We start from the raw sequence: 17,658 nt of genomic DNA, 5'->3' as shown, positions 1-17,658 counted from the left end.
CCTTAAACCTATATTATCATTCTCCTAAATATTCTAGCTCCTTTCCAAATAATGGCTTATTAAACCTATAGCTAAACATTCGATGATTAGCATATCTGCATGTAGCAGATGCTACATGATTTGTGTGAATTGGGAAGTCATGATTTTCCCTTTCTTCTTCTTAACTGCCTTTCTGAAAACAACTCAAAAGAGCAATGAAGAGTTAGTGAATTCTGCCCTTCGTGATTGCATCAGGTTAGTGAACAATGGTGGTTAAATATTATGACAGTTTTAATCTTATTTTCAAATTGTTTCTGCCCATAAAATATTCCCGTACATTATCAGGTAACTCTTAGCTGCTCTGTAAGCAGAGACATGACTTTTTTGGTAATGCCATGAGACTCCAGTGGTAGCAATTCCAACACACAGAGATGTTCCTTCTAATTTTCCCAGTCGATAAGACAATTCCTAAGCACTGTGTTCCAGCACTGCTGCAACAAACGGACATTAAGATAGGTGATTATTGGTTTTTTAGTTTACATTATTCTTTTTGAAATCTTACAAAGACAGTTGTTTTCTTGAATAAAAATATCTCAAGTTTCCATAGTTATACACTATCTTTCATTGAAATGCAATTATAGCTACAATCAGGAATGAAAGAGGGGACATCTTAGACAAACAAGAGGATTATAAGGGAATACTACGAACAACTGTATGTCAACAAAAGTAGACAACTTAGATGAAATGTACAAATTCCTAGAAAGACACAGACTATAAAAAATGACTCAAGAATAAATACAAAATCTGAATAGACTTATACCAAGTAAAGAGATAAAATTGGTAATTTTAAAACTTCTCTTAAAGAAATGCTCAGGCTTCGAAAAAGAGGGAGAAAGGAATCAAAGCTTACCACTATGAAAAAATTCATCAGATCACAAAGGAAGACAGCAAGCAAGCAAGAAAAGAACAAGGAAAACTATAAAACAGCCAAAAAACAATTTTTAAAATGACAATTGTAAATCCTTACCTATCAATAATACTTTAAATGGATTAAACTCTCCAGTCAAAAGATATAGAGTAGCCGAATGGATGAAAAAAAAAAGATTGAATAATATGTTGCCCACAAAAGACTCACTTTAGCTTTAAGGACATACATAAACTGAAAGTGTAGCACTGATAAAAGATATTCCATGCAAATGGTAACTGAAAGAGAGCAGGGGTGGCTATACTTACATCAGACAAATAGATTATAAGTCAGAAACTGTCAGGAGTCAAATAAAGTCACTGTGTAAAGATACAGGGGTCAATTTATCAAGAGGATATAATAATTGTAAATGTATACATACACTCAACATCAGAATACTTAAATACATAAAGCAAATATTAATGGAACTGAAGGCAGAAATAGATAGCAACACAGTAATAGTTGAGGACTTCAATACCCTATGTTCAACCATGGATAGAACATCCAGACAGAAAATCAACAAGGAAATGTTGTACATGAACTATACTTTAGACCAAATGGACCTAAAAGACATAATAGAACATTTCATCAAACAAATTCTTTTTAAGCACACATGAAATATTCTTCAGAATAAATCATATGTTAGGCCACCAAACAAGTCTTAGCCAATTTAAGAATATTGAAATCATTCTAAGTATCTTTTCTGACCACAATGGAATGAAATTAGAAATCAACTATAGGAGGAAATAGAAAAGTCATAACCATGTGGAAATTAAACAATATACTCCTGAACAACCAGTGGTCAAAGAAGAAACCAAGAGAGAAATTTTTTAAATACCTTGAGACAAATGAGAATGGAAACACAACATACTAAAATTTATGGAATGCAGCACAGTTCTAAGTGGGAAGTTTATAGCAATCAGTGCCTACATTAAGAGGGGGGAAAGATCTCAAAGAAGTAGCCTAACTTCACACCTCAAGGAATTAGAAAAAGAACAAACTAACCTAAAGTTAGTGTATGGGAGGAAATAATAAAGACCAGAAAAGAAATAAATGAAATAGGAAAAAACAGTAGAAAAGATCAATGAAACTAAGAGTTTTTTCGTTTTTTGGCTTTGCCGGGCCTTTGTTTCTAGGCGGGCTTTTCTCTAGTGGCAGCAAGTGGGGGCTACCGTCTAGTCGTGGTGCGGGCTTCTCATTGCAGTGGCTTCTCTAGTTGTAGAACACAGACTCTAGGATGCGTGGGGTTTCTGTCATTGTGGCACATGGACTCAGCAGTTGGGGATCCCTGGCTCTAGAACATAGACAGGCTCAGCAGTTGTGGCATACAGGTTCAGTTGCTCTTCGGCATGGGGGATCTTCCCAGACCAGGGATCAAACTCATTTCTGCATTGGCAGGCAGATTCTTTACCACTGAGCTACTGGGGAAGCCCAAGAGTTGGTTTTTTAAAAAAAACTAAAATAGATAAACTTTTAGCCATATTAAGAAAAAAAAAAAAAGGCTCAAATGAATAAAATTATAAATGAAAGAAAAAAGAAAGTGAAGTTGCTCAGTCATCCCCGACTCTTTGGGACCCCATGGACTGTAGTCTACCAGGGTCCTCTGTCCATGGGAGTTTCCAGGCAAGACTACTGGAGTGGGTTGCCATTTCCTTCTCCAGGGGATCTTCCCAACCCAGGGATTGAACCCAGGTCTCCTGCACTGTGGGCAGATGCTTTACCCTGAGCCACCAGGGAAGCCCAAATAAATGAAAGAGGAGATATTATAACCAATACCACAGAAATACAAAGGTTCATAAGAGACTACAATGAACATTTACACATCAACAAATCGAACAACTGAAAAGAAATGGATGAGTTCCTAGAAACATATAACCTATCACTGAGGTTATGAAGAAACTGAATAATGAAGAAAGAAAAAATCTGAACAAGTCAATAATGAGTAAGAAGATTGAATCAGTAAAAACAAACAAACAAAAGAAACTTCCCAGCAAATAAAAGCCCAGGACCTGATGGCTTCACTGGTGATTTCTGCCTAACTGTTGACAAAGAATTGATACCAATGTTTCTCAAACATTTTCAAAAAACTGAAGAGGAAAAAACACTTCCAAACTAGTTTTTGGTTGGAATGTATCCAAGTAAAAACCTTCTGCACAGCAAAGGAAACATAAAACAGTGTGAAGCAACAACCTACAGAATGGGAGAAAATATTTGGGAATCATACATCTGATAAGGGGTTAATATCCAAAATATATAAGGAACTCAAAAACCTCAGAGCAAGGAAACAACCCAGTTTTAAAATAAAGAACCAAAATAGATATTTTTCCAAAGCAAACATACAAATGGCCAAAGGTATATGAACAAATGCTCAATATCATTATTCATCAGGCAAATGCAAATCAAAACCACCATGAGAGATCATCTCACACCTGTTAGGGATAGCTGTTATCAAGCAGACAACAAATAGCAAGTATTGGAGAGGATGTTCCACACCCTCACCAGTTCTGGTAAGAATATAAATTTGTATGACCATTATGGAAAACAGTATGTAGGTTTCTTTAAAAAAAAGAAGAAGAAGAACTAGCTGTGATCCAGCAATCCCACTTTAAGTGTATAGCCAAAGAAAATGAAACCAGGGTCTTAAAGAGCTATCTGCACTCCCATGTTCATTGCACCACTATTCGCAAAGGAAAGGCTTGGCAGCAACCCAAGTATCCATTGACAAATAAATGGAAAAACAAGATGTTATATATGTATATTTTTATACATAAGTAAAATTTAACTCAGAGAAAGGAGGAAATGCTGCCATTTGCTACAATATAGATGAACCTGGAGGACATTATGCTAAGTGAAATAAGTAAGACAGATAAAGACAAATGCTGTATGATCTAACTTACATGTGGAATCTTAAAAAAAAAAAAAGTGTGGAACTTACAGAAGCAGAGGGTACAAAAGGACTGGAAGGGTGGGGTTGGGAATTGGGAGATGCTAGTCAAGGATACAAAGTTGCAATCAGGTAGGATGAATTGAATTAAGTCTAGAGCCCTACTGTACAGGCATAGGACTATACTAATAATATCGTTATCAACCTGTAAATAGGCTGAGAGTAGATTTCAGGTGCACACATCACATCTACAAAAAAACAGCGGCTGTAAGGAGATGCTACGTTAATTCCTTGTCTGTAGTAATCATTTCACTAGGAATACAAGATATCAAATCACCATGGTATATACCTTAAATGTATACATTTTTTATTTTAAAATACATTAATATAAATTGGATAAAAAAGAAAGCCAGTTCAGCAAAACTTAGTGATGGAGCTGTAGGGTAAAGGATGACATGATCAGAGGGTAAGGTGTTTTGAAAGTGAAAGTGAAAGTCACTCAGTCATTCGCGACTCTTTGCAACCCCCTGAATTCTCCAGGCCGGAATACTGGAGTGGGTAACCTTTCCCTTCTCCAGGGGCTCTTCCCAACCCAGGGATGGAACCCAGGTCTCTCACATGGCAGGCAGGTTCTTTAAGGTGTTGTAGGGGAGTCCAAAGGAAGAGTAGCGCATGTAGAGGCGTGTGGGGTCTTACAGATTGTTGCAAGGATTATGGCTTTGCTTCTGAGCCAGAAGGGGAGCTATGAGTGAGCTGATTAATTAAATTATCTGATTTACATTTTAACAGACAGCAGGCAGACAGCAGCAAGAAGACCAGTTGGGAGGCTTTGCAGTGACCCAGGCTCAAGAGAGTAAAGTGGCTTAGAGTGGCCATGGAGGAGGTGGTGAGGAATGATTAGCATCTACATATGTTGTAAGTAGGAACTGACAGAATTTGCTAACAGATCCCGTGGGACATAGACAGAAAGAAGGAAGTCAATAAAGGAGAAATTAAAATGTGTTTGTATGTGTCAAATGTTTACTTACCATGTGTGTGTGTTAGCCACTCAGTCGGGTCTGACTCTTTGTGACTCCATGGACTTCAGCCCGCCAGGCTCCTCTGTCCACAGAATTCTCTAGGCAAGAATACTGGAGTGGGTTGCCATTCCCTTCTCTAGGGGATCTTCCCAACCCAGGGATCAAATCCCAGTCTCCTGCATTGCAGGCAGATTCTTTACCATCTGAGCCATAGAGCCTGGTTAATAGAAATTAATGACTCAGTTTCAGCTATTATTATTATTACTACTTCCTGTTATGAGAGTTATGAAAAGTAAAGTATGGATCCTGTAAATAGTACTGAGAATACGGTATTTATAAAACTATTAAACTTTGAGAGATTCGTCCCAGCAGTAATTGTGTCTCTCCCCAGGCCTGGGTGATGGACAGGTGAGAAAGCTTCAAACCTCAGAGATTAATTAAATGACTTATCCAGGTCCTTGCTAAGGCTGATAGACAAGATCTACAAGTAGCCACACTCTTTGTTTCCCAGTACTTAGAATCTTACTTTTTTTTTTGGTTACACTGTACAGCTTGTGGGATCTTAGCTCCCCAACCAGTGACTGAACCCAGGCCTTCCGCTGTGAAAGTGCCGAGTGCTAACCACCTGGACCACCAGGGAATTCCCCTTAGTTACTTTCTTGAGTACTCTTTTTGTAACATTTATTGTACGTGTATTTTTACTTAAAAACAAATGCATATTCAATGCAGAGAATTTAGAAACATAACAAAATTTAAACTACCCATAAATAATATCACTAATAATTTTCTGAGACATATACATATTTTTAGATTAAAACTGGGGTAATACTATACCTACTGTCTTGAGGCCTGCCTATTCTTTTAACAATACATTGTTTTTTTTGACAGTACTCTTCTTATCACTTTCAACAGTACATAATGAATAATGAATGTATTATAATCATGTATTCCCTATTGTTCGATATTTAGGCCATTTCTAGTTTTTTTTAGGCCTAGTTTTTTTATATTATAGACAACCCTGTGATGAACATCACTAACAATTTCCTTGCATTTGTGTTATGTCACTTCAGTTGTGTCCAAGTCTTTGCAACCCCATGGACTGTAGCCCGCCAGGCTCCTCTTTCCATGGGATTCTCCAGGCAAGAATACTGGAATGGATTGCCATGCCTTCCTCCAGGGGATCTTACAAACCCAGGGTTTGAACCCAACTATTTTTTTGCATAGCTCTAATTTCACAGAAGAGCTTCCTGGAAGTGGAGCTGCTGGGTACAAGTGCATTCTTAAAGCTTTTGTTACATGGTGCTACCAACTTAATATTGATGACACAGATTTTTACAACTGAAGACCCCTTGGGTCTCCAGGCCTCCTCCTTGAGGAACATGGTAGAACAGAATTTAAAACTTGAAAGAATTTCAAGTCCAGTCTTTATTTCCTATTCAAAGCTGTGAAATGACTGTACCTCTTTATTTTCCCATGCCCCTGTTTCCCAAATGGAGCTACAGCACTTTCTTCAATGCAGTGGAAAAGCCCCTTGAAAAGATTATGACTTCCCCAAGCACATATTACCTAAACCAAAGAATCCTTAGAGACCAGGCTCTGTCCTTAGAATCATCCTTCATCTGAAGAAGAGGGAAAAAATCTCCTTTGTCTTCCAAACCATTTTCTCCTGTTTTATTTTTAGGCACAGCTGGAATCTACTGTATTGAGAACTGGATATAAAGAACCAAAGACCTCAAAATCTAATTGTGGGAAAGAGCAACTTTCATCCATTGTCTGGTGTGAGTAGGTGTTTGAGTCAGGAGGTCATGGGGGCAGGCAGAGGGCTCTGTCCTCTCAGCCACAAGAACTGGGCCTGGTGTTGAATAAAGCATGTGTTGAACTTAGAGATGGTAGGCTGGGCTGATCCAGCTGACCCAGGGAGAATGCCCTTACTGTCACCCCAGGCAGGGGAAGATGGTGTTGGGTTGCCTCTGAGAGGGTGCTACAAGACAGGAGTGGTCAGAGCAAAGGGAGAAAGCTGGGGCAGTGGTGCTCCTGGTAAATGGGGACAGCCCTTCCTCAGATCTCACCCTCCACCCCCAACCTTGGGCCTTAGGCGTGCATGAGTTGGTATCATTGGTCATCCAACTTTTCTGTATCTGGCTAATGGGAGCCGTTCCCACAGAGAAAGCTGAATTTCCTCATTGTGGTTGAACTGAGGCCATTTACTTGAATGAAGCAGCACTTGAGTCTAGCACTAGACTTTTCCTTATCCAGGTCACACGGCCTCCAAGGACTTGCTGGATAGCAGTGATTTCCCAATACACGGAGTCACCCCAGAGCTTCTAGACCACGAATTTCACAAAACCCTGGGCAGACTATCTGAGACCTGGGAAGAAGGCTACCTGACCAAAACTCAGAACTCTCCAGGAAATCTTAGGGCCCTTGGTCAATAAATTTTGATTTCCCTGAAAAATCTCCAAGCTCCCCCAAGGCACATGACTTTCACTGCACCCCTCAAAGGACCCACAGTTGCTTTTTTCTGCGGAGGCCACAGAGGCACCCTCTTGCATGAGGTCACTTAACCCGGGGGGTGCAGCAGGATGGCTCCTCTGACACACAGCATTTCCTCCCTCCCGGGTTCTCACGGGCCACATTCCGGGACAGAGCTCCTCTAAGCGCACCAGTGGCCTTGCATGTGACTCAAGGTCCCGTGGAAACCACAGTGACTACGGAGCCCAAGGAGCTGCAGGCACATGTGTCATGATGATCTCAGAGATCCACCCCTCAGGCGGCTGGCTGGATATCACAAAAATTAATTAAGTACATTAAATTGACTGTTGGGGTGTTAACCCAGAGCAGGCACTGACATCCATCCCTCAGGCTTCACGGGACAGTGAGCACTGATCTGAGTCATTGTACAATGGGTCCCAGTGGAATCCAAGTGCAAACAGGGAGGCGCGGGTCTGGCCCATCCCCTCTGAGTCAGAGCAGGCCTCCCACCAGGGGTCCCCCAGACCTCCCTTGGTGTGGGACTCACTGCCCACAGCAGCTCACCCTCTTGCAGGAGAGGACAGAGGGACAGCTGCTGAGGAGCCCAGGGTTGAAAGGAAGGGACAATGTGTTGTCCTTGGGCAGTCTTAACCCTGCACCTCTGTTTCTAAGCAGCACTTTCTTCCTTCTTCTCCTTGCCTCCTCCTTTCTTTTCCTTTGCTTTGCTTTCTCTTTTCCCACATCCAACTCAGGAAGTAGGAATTGGCAACACTCAATGACCTTATAGCTAGATGAGGATAGAAAAGTCTGGAAAGATAGGAACATCCTAAGTATTATTTGGAAAGTATCTGCTATTATATACATATACATTATCACATATACAGATACAACACATCGGAAAAATCATACCTCTGTTTAACTTGTTGACACTTTCTTTGTGGGTTGGTTTATTTTATCTTTTGAAATACAGGGAGTCTGTGGGAACAAATGCCATCATCTTTTCTTCTTTTCTGAGCTTAGAGATGCTGAAGCCCTGTGGGCGAGGTAAGTTTTAAGAAGCTGACTGGGGTTAGTATGGAGAGGGTATGGCAGGGGAGATAAGTTTTGAGACCTAAAGCCACTTCCAATACAACAATAATATTTGAGATCACTGGTGGATATGAGTGGTCTCAGCTACTTTGGAGGCAGCAGTAGAGTGTAGGGTTAAAAGCACCAACCTCGTGGTCACACAGTTTGAGTTCAAAACTCAGCTCTGACATTTACACCCTAAGTGATCTCAGTGAGTTATTCAGCCTCTCTGAGGAGTGGTTTTGTCATTCATAAAACAGGTGGTCCTGGGGACTGAACAAGCTAACATGAGCAAACCACTTGATACATAACTTAAGAATGCAGTAAATGAGAGTTATTATTTTGCAACATAAATTTTTAAAGCAAACCTGCTGTTTGTACCATTAAGACTTGCAACATAGTAAATTGTTTCCTCTAAAATGTTTTCTTGTAAGTAAACTATTGAGCTTAGAAAAAAAAAATTCCTTTGTTTTTAATATAAAAAGACCCTCTTAGGAATACTGTTAAACAAGCCAAATAATCTCTTAGATTAAGAATGTAAACCTCAGTACAGGTATAATTTATTAATTTTTTCAGTTGATGGATGATACTATTATCATCATGGAAGACAATTAATACATTAATCTCACCTATAATTTTAAAAAGAAAAAAAGATCTAGAAAGGATGGAAACACTTTCCTTATCCAGACTCTGCTCATTACCATCTTCAGTTGACTTAGATCCAAAGGAGGACCTGAAGGATGAGAACTGAAAGGCAGCTGACCCAAAGCGACAGAGGGTGGGAAGCTGGGGGAAGGGCTTCCATCTTGAAAAAGATCAAAACAAGAGCTTCCACGGAAGTAAAGATTCACACAGGAAAGGCCTGGAAAACCCGTAGCTAAGTGAAGGGCTCCCACCATGGTCCTGATCCCCCGATGGTTACTGATAACTCCCATTGTGTCCAGGCCTGGTGCTTCCGGGCAGGAAATCCCAGCCTGCACACCAGGATAAGGCCAGCCTGGGAGCAGGTCCTCTGGGGGCATCTCACTGCCACTTCCCACTCTCCTGACAGGGTCATGTTCAGGCTCCCTTTCCCAGGACCTCAGAAGTTGGAAAGGTCAGAGGCTATTGCAGGCTGGTGTGGAATTCAGCCTCTTCCCGGACCAGGGAGTGGGAGTCGGGTGCTGGCTGAGGCGAGGGGTATGTGGAGGGTGAAGGATGAGGAGTGAGACAGAAGACACGAATTTGAAGGTTCACAATATAAGGTGGCTTATATTTGGGGAACATAGGGAGGTCAAGTGGAGAAGGAAATGGCAACCCACTCCAGTGTTCTTGCCTGGAGAATCCCAGGGATGGGGGAGCCTGGTGGGCTGCCGTCTATGGGGTCGCACAGAGTTGGACACGACTGAAGCAACTTAGCAGCAGCGGGGAGGTCAAGAATCATGGTAGAAGGTGATTTCAGGGTTGAGATGGGAAGATTTATCTCTCCCTTGTATTTTAATTTTCCCCCGGTTTCAACTATTAATATATTTTGGCTAATTCAGCTAATAAGTGAGGGCATAATACATCTGAATTTTTGCAAAATCTACTTATTTTCATGGTGATCATGAGCCCTGGGAGGTTCAGTTGGACCTCTTCCTGGGGTCCTCTTTGGTATATCCTAGTCATACATTTGAACTAGAATCAAATACATCAGCTTTAAAATTCCTGACCTAGGTGTACCTCTGCCTGTGCATTTTAAAAAATATTTATTATTTATTTGGCTGAACCGGGTCTTAATTGCAGCACGTTGGATCTTCAGTCTTTTGTTGTGGCATGTGGGAACCAGTTCCCTGACCAGCGATCCAACCTGGGCCCCTGCATTGGTCGCGCAGAGTCATAACTACTGGACCACCAGCAAAGTCCTCTGCTTGTGCATTTTTGAAGGTGGGATAAGAGAATTTGGGAGAATTTTTAATGATAAACTAATAATGAACTCATACTGACTGTTCCAAATACTCTAGCTATATTCGTTCATTCAATCCTCATAACAATTCTCTGAGGTAGGAAGTAATACCTTCTCCATTTTACACATATAGAAACTGAATCACGGAGAAGTTAACTAATTTCACCAAAGTCGCACAGTTTATAAACGGTATAGCTGGGATTTGAACACTGCAGTCTGGCTCCACTGACCATGTTCTTACCAGCTACTCTGTGTTGTCTTTCATTAAATTGTAACTTCATATCTTAAATACGAAACAAGAATCAAAATCTGATTACAACTGCTTTTTAAAGAAAAACATGCTGTTGCTTTTTTCTGAATATAAAATTCATAGTTATTGTAGAAAATTTGAAAAAATATTTAAACATCACAAAGAAGAAAATTAAAACCATCTATACTCTTGTCACACAGAAATTACTACTACCAATACTTGATTTTATTTTCTTTCAGTATTGAGCTAATGGTCTACATAGTATTTTGTAACCTGGTTTTTCCCTTGAACAATGTATCAAGAATGCATTTTATGTCATGTGGTATTCTACAACTTGATTTTTAACAGCTGTTAAGTATTTCATCATTGCATTCCATGGTTTATTTAACCAACCCTCTGCCATTGAACATTCAGTCATTACGTTTTTCTACTTTAATTGTGATAATCATAATAACCACTATTTTTAAATATGTATTTTCATTCTGCCGAAACAAAAAGGGCTTCTGACTGTGACAACTGTCCAAGTTCTAAATTTGAACAGAAACCTCTGAGAAGTTTGAAAGGTCACCTGAATGCAGTTTTCAGTTCTCCCTGGCTCGAGAGAACACTGATCCTGACCCAGGCCAAGGCAGCATGGAGTAATCATACATTCAGCTTGTTAATATTTGAGGGGCACCTCCTATTTGCCATGCACTACTTCAGGAGCAGGGGATACAACCTTTAGGGCAATCATGGAGCTTTAAAGAGAAAGACTAAGAGCCCAGGGTGCTGGAATCAGACTGCCTGCTCTGGCCCCAAGAAGTCTAGTTGTGTTACTTTGGGCAAGTAACTTTACTACTGTGAACTTCCGCTTATTCATCTGTGAAGTAAAGATAGCAGTACCTACCTCATGGATTGTTACTAACATTAAATAGGATAATACTTGCGAAGGTTTCCTGCAGACTGATACCTACTAAGTGCTCTAGCCATTATTATTAGTTCTCACCCTGCCCTCCTGCTTTTACCATTGAAGATTTGTCCACCTGAAGCTCCAATCCCATCTCTCAGTAATTCTAAACCTCTCTATTATCTACTGAAGAGAATTCATCTACTCTCCCAACAGCAGTCTAACTGAGGCAGCTGTCTAACCTATTATCACTTGAGTGGTCCACACTGTCAGGGAAAAAGGAAACACGAAGTTCACAGATAAAAATAGAGTTCAGCAGTTGGCCTTCCAAACTGCAGTAGACACTTGATTAGTCTTGAAACTTAGAGTCAACAAAACACAATTGCTTCAAGTTTACTCTGGACAAAGAGATTTCCTCATCCAGAGAAAATCCTGCCCAGTGCCTCCTGTTCTTTAGAGTTCAGTTTACATTTTGAAACGCTAAACCTTCCAGTCACTCTTCTACAAATTACATCTGCTCTGGCCCACACAGCAACCATATCACTAAGGCTAAGCGAGGGCAGCAGGAGGAGCACCGAATGCTTCATTCCAACCAGGGTATATTTTCAGTCTCTTTTGTGGTCCCAAGCTTCATGAGTGGGCTTCCCTGGTGGTTCAGCTGGTAAAGAATCCGGCTGCAATGCAGGAGACTCCAGGAGTGCAAAGCAAAAAGGCACGGAGGCCAGATGGTTGCTCTATCCTTTGCATTCCCTCCCCCGCAAGAAAATCAACATTTCATTCTCATTCTTTGACAGAGTTACAAGATTAATTCCGCTCCCCCACCCCCGTAACTTGTAGTATTTAAATGGCAAAATACAGTCCAATGCTAGCTGGAGTGGAAATTTGCAAGGTGAGGAGAGGGGATTGCTCTCATGCATAAAATCACAAGAGGCCTCAAGTTAGCTTATAAATCTTCTCAGCTATTTATCCCCAGTCTTTTAAAAATGCTGCAAACCATGGGAAAATAAAGATGGCTCTCTGTAAACCCTGAAAATGGTGACTGGGCAGAAAAAGTGATTTTGAGGGGAACCAAATTCAGGAGTTATTGAAGGGGCTGCATAATCTAACAGGTAGAGAATCAAATGGGTTTTTTTTTCCTTCAACCATTACCAACAGGGTTCTCAAGCTGGCTTCACACTTCACTTCTCCATCCTTTATTTTCCTTTGTTGTAAAACGAGAGTAAGCTACTAGATAATTTCTAAAGTCTTGTATAAAGTTCTGTGAGCTATATTTTTAAACATATTTTTACACATTTATTAGAATTGGGAAGCCTGATAAATGTATTTATTAATACCATGGATGGGCAAAGAGCATGAACAGACAATTCATAAAGAAAAAAACAAAATAATTAATGAATATTTCCAAAGAAGGTTAAAGTTACTAATAATCAGAATTTCTACTTATCTGAATAATAACTCTTAAAAGAAAACATTTATACTAAAGAGATTTTTTAAAGTCTGTTGGAGAGTTGAGATAAACTTGCTTGCTTGATAGATCATGGAGATAAGAGTAAGCTCTAAATCGGGTGGGCGGGGTTATAAAGGGGGTGTATGAGGTGGGAGGGTGTGGGGGAGGGGTGGGGCAGGGTAGGGGATGGGAGGGTTGGTGCAGGCTGCTCTCTCACATCCTGGCCCTCCCTCTGTTCACTGTGGGACTCTGCTGGTTTTGTTTGCCTGGAGTATAGGCCCCTTCTGCTGTCAGCACTTCTTGGGCAACCACTCATCCTTGACTCTCAGGCCATTTGTTTGGGGGATGCTGGCCAATCCCTGGTCACTCTAGTGGAACAATCCTGGGACTTTTGTCAGATTTATCAGGAAAGTGAGGTTTCCTTCTGCTGCCATTAATAGCTATAAGAAAATAGCAGAAAGTAGAAGAGTGGTTACCAGGAACTGGGGATGGGAGAAGGAAGACTTGTGTCATGGAGATCTGCTGCACAGCAATGTAAATATGCCTAACACTACTAAACTGTACACTTAAAAATGCTTAAGATGGAAGCCTCATGGGTTTTGTAGCCACAATTAAATCTTTTTTAATAAGAAAGAGAGAAAAAGAGAGAAGAGGGAGGAGGAAAGAAAAACACAGCCAGGAGGTCCTATGCCCATGAAAAGGGCCTAACTAAAAATGAATTCAAAACAGAGAGCAGAGCTGAGAAATCAAGCCCTGATAACTTCCTATGAGTTCCTGGATCCAGTCACCCCTGAAGCAGGTCCTATCATGGACTTTTTATGTCATTATTTTTTTTTATTGAAGTATAGTTGATTTACATGTATCACTATTATTTTGAAGTGATACATAGACAAGGTTTCAAGAGTCAAAACATATAAGGTTTACAAACAATAACCACAAAATTCCCACTAACTCCTCCCCATCTCCTTTATCTTCCTTTTAAGTGTTTTCTGCTATTTTGTATGGTATTTATGTCTGTATTTCTAACCAACAGGGTTACACAGCTACTTTTTAGGTCAATACTTTTATATATTATCCATTGACTTTCTATACAGAGAATGAGAATGTAGCACTATTGCTTCTCATTATCCCTCACCCTACATCACACTTCCAAAACAGATCAGATCAGATCAGTCAGATCAGTCGTTCAGTCGTGTCCGACTCTTTGCGACACCATGAATCGCAGCACACCAGGCCTCCCTGTCCATCACCAACTCCCGGAGTTCACCCAAACTCACATCCATCGAGTCAGTGATGCCATCCAGCCATCTCATCCTCTGTCGTCCCCTTCTCCTCCTGCCCCCAATCCCTCCCAGCATCAGAGTCTTTTCCAATGAGTCAACTCTTCGCATGAGGTGGCCAAAGTACTGGAGTTTCAGCTTTAGCATCATTCCTTCCAAAGAAATCCCAGGGCTGATCTCCTTCACAATGGACTGGTTGGATCTCCTTGCAGGCCAAGGGACTCTCAAGAGTCTTCTCCAACACCACAGTTCAAAAGCATCAATTCTTTGGCACTCAGCCTTCTTCACAGTCCAACTCTCACATCCATACATGACCAAAGGAAAAACCATAGCCTTGACTAGACGGACCTTTGTTGGCAAAGTAATGTCTCTGCTTTTCAATATGCTATCTAGGTTGGTCATAACTTTCCTTCCAAGGAGTAAGTGTCTTTTAATTTCATGGCTGCAGTCACCATCTGCAGTGATTTTGGAGCCCAGAAAAATAAAGTCTGACACTGTTTCCACTGTTTCCCCATCTATTTCCCATGAAGTGATGGGACCAGATGCCATGATCTTCATTTTCTGAATGTTGAGCTTTAAGCCAACTTCTTCACTCTCTACTTTCACTTTCATCAAGAGGCTTTTGAGTTCCTCTTCACTTTCTGCCATAAGGGTGGTATATCACCTGCACATCAGAAGTTATTGATATTTCTCCCGGCAATCTTGATTCCAGCTTGTGTTTCTTCCAGTCCAGCGTTTCTCATGATGTACTCTGCATATAAGTTAAATAAGCAGGGTGACAATATACAGCCTTGACGTACTCCTTTTCCTGTTTGGTACCAGTCTGTTGTTCCATGTCCAGTTCTAACTGTTGCTTCCTGACCTGCATACAAATTTCTCAAGAGGCAGATCAGTTGGTCTGGTATTCCCATCTCTTTCAGAATTTTCCAGTTTCTTGTGATCCACATAGTCAAAGGCTTTGGCATAGTCAATAAAGCAGAAATAGATGTTTTTCTGGAACTCTTTTGCTTTTTCCATGATCCAGTGGATGTTGGCAATTTGATCTCTGGTGAGATCTGACAGAATGTGGTCCACTAGAGAAGGGAATGGCAAACCACTTGAGTATTCTTGCCTTGAGAACCCCATGAACAGTATGAAAAGGCAAAATGATAGGATACTGAAAGAGAAACTCCCCAGGTCAGTAGGTGCCCAATATGCTACTGGAGATCAGTGGAGAAATAACTCCAGAAAGAATGAAGGGATGGAGCCAAAGCAAAAACAATACCCAGCTGTGGATGTGACTGGTGATAGAAGCAAGGTCCAATGCTGTAAAGAGCAATATTGCATAGGAACCTGGAATGTCAGGTCCATGAATCAAGGCAAATTGGAAGTGGTCAAACAAGAGATGGCAAGAGTGAATGTCGACATTCTAGGAATCAGTGAACTGAAATGGACTGGAATGGGTGAATTTAACTCAGATGACCATTATATCTACTACTGCGGGCAGGAATCCCTCAGAAGAAATGGAGTGGCCATCATGGTCAACAAAAGAGTCCGAAATGCAGTACTTGGATGCAATCTCAAAAACGACAGAATGATCTCTGTTCGTTTCCAAGGCAAACCATTCAATATCACAGTAATCCAAGTCTATGCCCCAACCAATAACGCTGAAGAAGCTGAAGTTGAACGGTTCTATGAAGACCTCCAAGACCTTTTAGAACTAACACCCCCAAAAGATGTCCTTTTCATTATAGGGGACTGGAATGCAAAAGTAGGAAGTCAAGAAACACCTGGAGTAACAGGCAAATTTGGCCTTGGAATACAGAATGAAGCAGGCAAAGACTAAAAGAGTTTTGCCAAGAAAGTGCACTGGTCATAACAAACACCCTCTTCCAACAACACAAGACTCTATACATGGACATCACCAGATGGTCAACACCGAAATCAGATTGATTATATTCTTTGCAGCCAAAGATGGAGAAGCTCTATACAGTCAGCAAAAACAAGACCAGGAGCTGACTGTGGCTCAGAGCATGAACTCCTTATTGCCAAATTCAGACTTAAATTGAAGAAAGTAGGGAAAACCACTAGACCATTCAGGTATGACCTAAATCAAATCCCTTATGATTATACAGTGGAAGTGAGAAATAGATTTGAGGGCCTAGATCTGATAGAGTGCCTGATGAACTATGGAATGAGGTTCGTGACATTGTACAGGAGACAGGGATCAAGACCATTCCCATGGAAAAGAAAAGTAAAAAAGCAAAATGGCTGTCTGGGGAGGGCTTACAAATAGCTGTGAAAAGAAGAGAAGCGAAAAGCAAAGGAGAAAAGGAAAGATATAAACATCTGAATGCAGAGTTCCAAAGAATAGCAAGAAGAGATAAGAAAGCCTTCTTCAGCGATCCATGCAAAGAAATAGAGGAAAACAACAGAATGGAAAAGTCTAGGGATCTCTTCAAGAAAATCAGAGATACCAAAGGAACATTTCATGCAAAGATGGGCTCAGTAAAGGACAGAAATGGTATGGACCTAACAGAAGCAGAAGATATTAAGAAGAGATGGCAAGAATACACAGAAGAACTGTACAAAAAAGATCTTCACGACCCAGATAATCACGATGGTGTGATGACTGACCTAGGGCCAGACATCCTGGAATGTGAAGTCAAGTGGGCCTTGGAAAGCATCACTACCAACAAAGCTAGTGGAGGTGATGAAATTCTAGTTGAGCTATTCCAAATCCTGAAAGATGATGCTGTGAAAGTGCTGCACTCAATATGCCAGCAAATTTGGAAAACTCAGCAGTGGCCACAGGACTGGAAAAGGTCAGTTTTCATTCCAATCCCAATGAAAGGCAATGCCAAAGAATGCTCAAACTACCGCACAATTGCACTCATCTCACACGCTAGTAAAGTAATGCTCAAAATTCTCCAAAACAGATACGTTACAATTTTTGGTTAAATCACTACTTAATGATTACCTTTCTTTCCTTCACTGTTTTTTTCTGTAGGGAATAATTTCCTTCCTTTTATCATCTGCCATTTTTCACTATCATAATTTCTTCTTACACTGACAAGAACATTGTAAAAAACCCTGAACTCAACTTTTGTTTTCAGTTAAGCATCTGATACGGGAGAAGGCAATAGCACCCACTCCAGTACTCTTGCCTGGAAAATCCCATGGATGGAGGAGCCTGGTAGGCTGCAGTCCATGGGGTCGCTAAGAGTCAGACATGAGTGAGCGACTTCACTTTGACTTTTCACTTTCATGCACTGGAGAAGGAAATGGCAACCCACTCCAGTGTTCTTGCCTGGAGAATCCCAGGGATGGGGGAGCCTGGTGGGCTGCCATCTGTGGGGTCGCACAGAGTCTGACACGACTGAAGCGACTTAGCAGCAGCAGCAGCAGCATCTGACACAGTTTCAGTTCTGTTTTTTCCTAAAGACATTCCCTCCAGGAGCCTTCCATCACCTGCTCTAATCTGGACCAGTAACTTCCAGGCCTGC

Source organism: Bos mutus, chromosome 3 (genome assembly GCF_027580195.1).
Source record: "Bos mutus isolate GX-2022 chromosome 3, NWIPB_WYAK_1.1, whole genome shotgun sequence".
NCBI lineage: Eukaryota > Metazoa > Chordata > Mammalia > Artiodactyla > Bovidae > Bos > Bos mutus.
Note: the sequence above shows the minus strand (reverse complement) of the source record.